This window comes from Euprymna scolopes, unplaced genomic scaffold, assembly GCF_053919585.1.
Source record: "Euprymna scolopes isolate OS-2025 unplaced genomic scaffold, ASM5391958v1 sca204, whole genome shotgun sequence".
NCBI lineage: Eukaryota > Metazoa > Mollusca > Cephalopoda > Sepiida > Sepiolidae > Euprymna > Euprymna scolopes.
This window is the reverse complement of record NW_027633219.1, coordinates 36,411-43,686: the sequence shown is the minus strand read 5'-3', so window position 1 is coordinate 43,686 and position 7,276 is coordinate 36,411. Positions and strand designations below refer to the sequence as shown.

General features: G+C 60.9%; 2 non-coding genes and 1 pseudogene across 2 annotated transcripts in view; all 3 read left to right on the top strand.

Annotated features, from left to right (window-relative positions):
* Positions 1–249: 249 nt before the first annotated feature.
* Positions 250–2,620, top strand: LOC145273820 (small subunit ribosomal RNA; annotated as a pseudogene).
* Positions 2,621–3,015: 395 nt separating this feature from the next.
* LOC145273829 (5.8S ribosomal RNA) lies at positions 3,016–3,173 on the top strand. The gene has a single exon (XR_013866534.1). It is a non-coding gene; the product is annotated as a 5.8S ribosomal RNA (ribosomal RNA).
* Positions 3,174–3,768: 595 nt separating this feature from the next.
* Positions 3,769–7,276, top strand: part of LOC145273823 (large subunit ribosomal RNA) — a 5,721-nt gene continuing 2,213 nt past the window's right edge. Inside the window, exon 1 of the ribosomal RNA XR_013866531.1 lies at positions 3,769–7,276. This exon is cut by the window's right edge and continues 2,213 nt beyond it. This is a non-coding gene — a ribosomal RNA (large subunit ribosomal RNA).

The window sequence follows — 7,276 nt, the reverse complement described above, 5'->3', positions numbered from 1 at the left end:
CTGTCAAGGGTGCCGTTGTCGTTGTTGTTGTCGACGTTGGTCGCTTTCGTTCTTTGAGTCTCGGTCTCGGTCCAAGTCAGGGGAGAAACAAAAAAGAGGCCATCAGCGCGGGCAGCGCGCTTCTACTGACGGCGAACCTCCTCGAAAAACAAATAAACACGTGCCCGTCGTTGTAGTTGTCTGTCTTATGTCGGTCGGTCGGTCGGTCGGTCTGTCGTTCTGTCGAAACAAAGTCCCAAATTCCAACGATACCTGGTTGATCCTGCCAGTAGTCATATGCTTGTCTCAAAGCTTAAGCCATGCAAGTGTAAGTTCACGCCACGCATTAGAACGGGCGAAACCGCGAATGGCTCAGGAACCGGACCTAATCCTCGGGACCGTATTCCTCCTCGGAGGCGATGGATAACTGTGGCAATTCTAGAGCTAATACATGTGACACAGGCCGCGATCGGTCGGCGCGCCGTCGTCGCCACGCCTCGCGCGCTGGCACCCGCGTCGGCCGTTCCGGGTCGCGGCGCTACATATTAGACTGAGACCGATGCGCGTCATTCCGTCCTCCCGTCGTCGGCGTTCCCGCTCGCGGGTCCGTTCGGTGGCGGGGCTCATAGGGCGGCGCGCTCCGCTTTGGTGACTCTGGATAACTCACTGGTCGATCGCACGAGCTTTCACGCCCGGCGACGGGTCTCTCGAGGGTCCGCCCTATCAACTGTCGACGGTCGGTTAAGTGCCTACCGTGGTTACTACGGGTAACGGGGAATCGGGGTTCGATTCCGGAGAGGGAGCATGCGAAACGGCTACCACATCCAAGGAAGGCAGCAGGCGCGCAAATTACCCACTCCCGGCACGGGGAGGTAGTGACGAAAAATAACGACGCGGGACTCTGTCGAGGCCCCGCGATCGGAATGAGTACACTTCAAATCCGTTAACGAGGACCAACCGGAGGGCAAGTCTGGTGCCAGCAGCCGCGGTAATTCCAGCTCCGGTAGCGTATATTAAAGTTGTTGCGGTTAAAAAGCTCGTAGTCCGAACTCGGGTTCGTGGTCGCGCAAGCGGCCCCGGGGCGGCGGCGCCATCGTCCGTCGTTGACTTTGGTCGTCCGTTCGCATTCCCGGCCCTTTCCGCCGGTGTCAACCGCTAGCATACCCGCCACGCGGTCCTGCCGGCGAGGTGGACGAGGAGGTCGTGATCGGGATCCGGGAAAAAAAAAACAAGTGGTCGTCGGTTCGGTTCCGGGAGTAGTCTAACGGGGGGGTGCTACGTGTGTGTGTTTGGGTGTGTTCATTCGCATCCCCGCACTCTGACCCCCGCGCTTCTCTCCCTCTCCCTTTCCGCGCGTTCCTCTTTTTTTTTGAACCCCCCGGTCCGCTCCGAGTCCCTGCTTCGTGTCTTGTCTGCGCGCGTGTTGCGGTCGGCGGTTTCTCCTCCAAGGGTGCTCTTAACCGAGTGTCCGCGGCGGCCGGTACGTTCACTTTGAAAAAATTAGAGTGCTCAGAGCGGGCTGTTCAAGCTTGCATACGATAAGCATGGAATGATGGAAGAGGGCCTCGTCTACGTCTGTCGGTCTCCGTCTACGGCGAGGCAATGATCGAAGGGAGCGGTCGGGGCCACTCGTATTGCGACGTTAGAGGTGAAATTCTTGGATCGTCGCAAGACGAACTGCAGCGATGGCGTGTGGCAAGCACGTTTTCCTCGATCAAGAGCGAAAGTCGGAGGTTCGAAGACGATCAGATACCGTCGTAGTTCCGACCGTAAACGATGCCGACCGGCGATCCGCCGGCGTTCGCTTCCATGACCCGGCGGGTAGCCTGCGGGAAACCAGAGTTCGGTTCCGGGGGGAGTATGGTTGCAAAGCTGAAACTTAAAGGAATTGACGGAAGGGCACCACCAGGAGTGGAGCCTGCGGCTTAATTTGACTCAACACGGGAAAACTCACCCGGTCCGGACACCGGTAGGATTGACAGATCGATAGCTCTTTCTCGATTCGGTGGGTGGTGGTGCATGGCCGTTCTTAGTTGGTGGAGCGATCCGTCTGGTTGATTCCGATAACGAACGAGACTCCGGCCTGCTAACTAGTGCGCCGATGTCAGTGATTTTTACGGCGGGCTCGGCGTCCTCCGTGGCGCTCGGGTCCGGGTCGGTTTTCTCACGCACTTCTTAGAGGGACGGGTGGCAGAAAGCCACACGAGGCGGAGCGATAACAGGTCTGTGATGCCCTTAGATGTCCGGGGCCGCACGCGCGCTACACTGGAGGTATCAGCGGGGACTTCGCCCCGGCCCGAGAGGGTTGGGAAACCTCTGAACCACCTCCCGTGATAGGGATCGGGGCCTGTAACCAACCCCGTGAACGAGGAATTCCCGGTAGGCGCGGGTCAACAGCCCGCGTCGATCACGTCCCTGCCCTTTGTACACACCGCCCGTCGCTACTACCGATCGAACGGTCCGGTGAGGTCCTCGGATCTGGCCGACGACGCCGCCGGGCAGTGCGCGACGTGTCCGTCACGACACTCGTGCATCTACGCCTCGGCGTTCGATGCCTGGAGAAGACGACCGAACCCGATCGTTTAGAGGAAGTAAAAGTCGTAACAAGGTTTCCGTAGGTGAACCTGCGGAAGGATCATTACCGTTTTCCCGTTCGAGACTGGTTTGTTGTTTTCCGGCCTACCTCCTCTGTCTGTCGGCGTCAACGCCTCGAATGCGCGCAAACAAACCTATAAAAGGCGGAGCGAGAGATAGATTTGTGGTGACGCGGAGGTTTTTAAAGCCCCAGCTCTTCTTGCTTGCTTCCGCGTCTTACCACCTGTTTGTTTTTTCGCCCACCGCAAGTGATGGCCGCTTCTTCTTTGCCTTGTCGCCGCTTTATCGTTTTTTGTTTTTTTTGCAGCCGCTGTGCCACCGCCGCTAGCTAAAAACAAACTACTCGCGACATTGCAATGCCGTCACGCCTCCTCGCACAGACCTCCTCGCACACTACTAAATCTATATAAACAAAAACTAATATAAAAAACCCAAGTGCTGAACCCTGGACGGGGGATCACTCGGCTCGTCCGTCGATGAAGAGCGCGGCCAGCCGCGAGAACTGATGCGAATTGCAGGACTCAGTGAACATCGACACCTCGAACGCACATTGCGGCCCCGAGATCCCTTGTCTCGGGGCCACGTCCGGTCGAGAGGCGGAACGTTACATGTCTTTCTCCGTTAACGAAACGACATCTTGCCGTCCCCGTGCCCGCCCGGTCCTCGGCACGGTGGTAACCGGGACGTCGCAGGAGCGAGTGACGAGGGGGAAGAAAAATAAAAAAAGAATTGACTCCTTTCAATGTCTTTTTTTTTTTTAAAACCCTCTCCGGCCTCCTCCTTCGTCTCCCGCTGGCAGACCGCGGAGTCTTTTCCCTTTTCGACCGCGTGAAGAAACACTGTGGAGGAGGAGCAGGAGGAGTCTGTCCGAAAGCAGCCGAAGGGAGAACAAAACAAAAAAAAAAGCACCGACCTAACCGACTGCCGACGTAAGCGCCGCCTGCTCGTCTCGCTCTCTGCCTCATGAAGGTGTCTCTCAGCGACGCCTCGAGCAGCGCGACGAGCACGGCCGTCGCACCGTAAAAAGGTGGCCGCGTCGTAGGCAACGTCGGATGGGGAGGACCCACGCTTTTTTTTTAATTGTTGGCTTCTTCATTTTCGGTCGGACGGGCGCTATATCGGCCAGCCGTCGTCACACGGAGGGTACCGATCGAGATTCCTCTCCTCCAAACACCACACTCTACTAAAAACCGCCGCCCTCGGCTCGGACGAGACGACCCGCTGAACTTAAGCATATCGCTAAGCGGAGGAAAAGAAACCAACCGGGATTCCCTTAGTAACGGCGAGTGAACCGGGAGAAGCCCAACGCCGAATCCCGTCGCAAGTTAAAGGCTTCGGGACGTGTGGCGCATGGGTCGAAGGCAGCCGTTCGTTTTCGTCTCGCATAGTTCGGAGTTCCCTCGATCGGGGCCGCCCGCGGCGGGTGCCAGGCCCATTCGGTGCGGACGGCGAGCGACGGCCTTCGATCCGAGAGTCGGGTTGCTTGGGAACGCAGCCCAAATCGGGTGGTAAGCTCCATCCAAGGCTAAATACCGGGACGAGTCCGATAGTCGACAAGTACCGTGAGGGAAAGTTGAAAAGAACTTTGGAGAGAGAGTTCAAGAGAACGTGAAACCGCCCAGGGGTAAACGGGTGGGACCGCTCACCGCGATCGCGGGGGGACTCAGTCCGGTGCTGCCTAGGCTCGAGCCCAAACTCGATGTGTGTTCTTGAAAGAGAGGCCGTCGCGGCACAGGTCGTCGTTCGTCGTGTCCGCGGGGAACTCGTTCTCCGCGGGCCAGCTTTTGTGCCCGCGTCGCCGACGAAGGAGACGGGCCGCGTGGATAGCGGGAAGGGAAACGTGGTGACGACCGCGGCGTCGGTAGGTGGCTGCGTCGGTTGGCTGCGACGGAGGGGACTCGTCCTCTCGATCGCTGCTGCCGCCGGGCCCTAACCCGCCGCATCCGTCGCCGCCGCTTCTTCTTTCCTCCTGCTCCCTCCGCGCGCGACTCCGCTGCACCCGTCCCCTTCTCATCGCTCGGCGTAATCATGGCGCGGGCGCTTCGGCGCGACCTCCGCGCGGCCGGCACCGGACGCACTTCCCCTCCGGTCCGTCGTCGCGACCCGTTCCCGGCGTGCAGGTCGAACACGCGGGTTTTTTTCCGTAGGCGGCAGGCGTTTCATCACCCTGAAAACCCCCGTCTTCCCACCTTGTGAAGTCGGGGGCCACCGGCCGTCGGGCCCGCGAACGTAACTGCCCCTTTCTGCCGGGAACGGAGGAAATCTGACACGATCCGTTACACGTGGCGAGCCGGTCCGTTTTGATCCCGCCGGAAGTCGCGTGCGGGCGACGCACTCTGTGTGTCGCTCCTTAGGCGCCCCACCGTCTCGGGCGCGTGCGCGATGAGAGGCGGGATAGGACTGGCGCGGCCTCGCCGTCACGCACCTCGCCGACGTTTCGGGTTCTTGTCGGGGGCAACCCCGCCCGCGCCCGTTTCCGTTTCCGGAGAGGTCGCTCGGCGACGCTTTTTTACTCGAGCCGCCCGCCACCCCGGGTCAGCGACGTGCATCGGCAACCCACCCGACCCGTCTTGAAACACGGACCGAGGAGTCCTGGCCGTTCGCGAGTCGTAGGGGCCACCTCTGACTAACCCCGAAGGCGAAGCGAAAGCGAGAGAGCGTGTAGGAGGGCGTCGATCGGGAGAGGTGTCGTGGCAAAGTCGTCCGGGGGTCGTCGGGGGGTGTCGTCGGTCTCGTGCCGTCGTCTTCTCCTCGCCTCACCCGCCTCCGAGCCGTGCCCGATCCCGCCGGCGCGGCGTTTTCGGCCTTCCGCCGTCGCTGCTGCGGTGCCCGCAACTTTTCCTTTTTTCTCTCTTCCCGAGAGAGATAGGAGAGGGAAGGCTCGTGGCTGACGTGCGGTTGTTTTTCCCTCCTCCCCGAGAGGGGACCGGCGCATCTTCCAAAAAGGGGAATTGCCGGGCGCCAGCTTCCATATCCTCCTTCCGCCCATCGGTGAGATCCCGCGGCTTGAACTAGTCCTATTTTGTCGTCGAGTTTAGGCGCTGCGCGCGGGCGCATCACCCCCGGGTCGGTTTCCCCTTTTTCCGAGTACGACTCGGCCGACTCTGGCGTAGCGAGCGACCAGGGACCCGAAAGATGGCGATCCACGCCCGGTCGGGATGAAGCCAGAGGAAACTCTGGTGGAAGTCCGAAGCGCCTCTGACGTGCAAATCGATCGTCGGAACCGGGTGTAGGGGCGAAAGACCAATCGAGCCGTCTAGTAGCTGGTTCCCTCCGAAGTTTCCCTCAGGATAGCTGGCGCTCGATCGTCGCAATTCCATCCGGTAAAGCGAACGATTGGAGGCCCCGGGGCCGTTCACGGCCTCGACCTACTCTCGAACTCGGAACGGGTGGAACGGGCCGACTCTCCCGAACGACGGAGCCGACCCATCCGGCCGCCGCCGCCAGCACGCTTCGCTGGGCGGTTGGTCACCTCGAATGCGAGTGCCAAGTGGGCCACTTTTGGTAAGCAGAACTGGCGCTGTGGGATGAACCAAACGTCCGGCTAAGGTGCCTAACGCGACGCCCATGAGATCCCCGAAAGGGTGTCGGTCGATATAGACAGCAGGACGGTGGCCACGGAAGTCGGAATCCGCTAAGGAGTGTGTAACAACTCACCTGCCGAATCGACCGGCCCCGAAAATGGATGGCGCTGGAGCGACGGACCGATGCCGGACCGTCGCGGCGAGGAGCGATGAACTTTCGCGCCGAAACGATGCCGCGACGAGTAGGAGGGCGCCGCGGCGAGCACGGAAGCCTAGGGCGCGAGCCCGGGTGGAGCCGACCGCGGGTGCAGATCTCGGTGGTAGTAGCAAATATTCGAACGAGACCTTCGAAGACCGAAGTGGAGAAGGGTTCCGTGCCAACGGCGGTCGAGCACGGGTCAGTCGGTCCTAAGACGCGGGCGAAAGTCTTCCCGAAAGGCGCCGGATCCGTTATGAAAGTGAAAGGAAAGCGAATCGAATCGAATCGAATCAAAAGCCCAAACAAAAAAAAAGCGGCCGGCCTCCCGTCGAAAGGGAATCGGGTTAATATTCCCGAACCCGGACTCGGAGAGGGCCCGGGGGTGGCGACGCTGTCGGCAGCGATGTCGGCGGCGCCCGTCGCTTCCCGGGCGAAACCGCGGTGACGCAAGCGAGCCCGGAGACGTCGCCGGGAGCCCCGGGAAGAGTTCTCTCTTCTTCGTAAAGGACCATGTCCGTGGAATCGGCTCGTCCGGAGATACGGAAAAGGTACCTGTAGAGCGCCGCGGCTCGGGCGGCGTCCGGTGCGCTTTCGGCGGCCCTGGAAAATCCGGGTCCGGTTTTCGCAGCTCTCGAGTCGGTCCGTACCCACCATCCGCAGCAGGTCTCCAAGGTGTACAGCCTCTCGTCGATGGCATCAATGTAGGTAAGGGAAGTCGGCAAAATGGATCCGTACCTTCGGAAGAAGGATTGGCTCCGAGGACCGGGTCGGTCGGGCCGTGCCCGCGCGAAGCGAGGAACCGGTACGGGGCTGTAGCGTTCGCTCCGTTCGCGCTTTGCGGCGAAGGCATAGGGGCCGCGGCGGTCCGTTGTGCGGCGGCGTGTTCCGGTCGAGCGGTCGCGGTCAAGCGAGCGTGTGTTGCGGGTCGGAGAGCGATACGGGTGGGAGTCCGCCGTCGGGCGGCAGGAGTGTGGCGTCG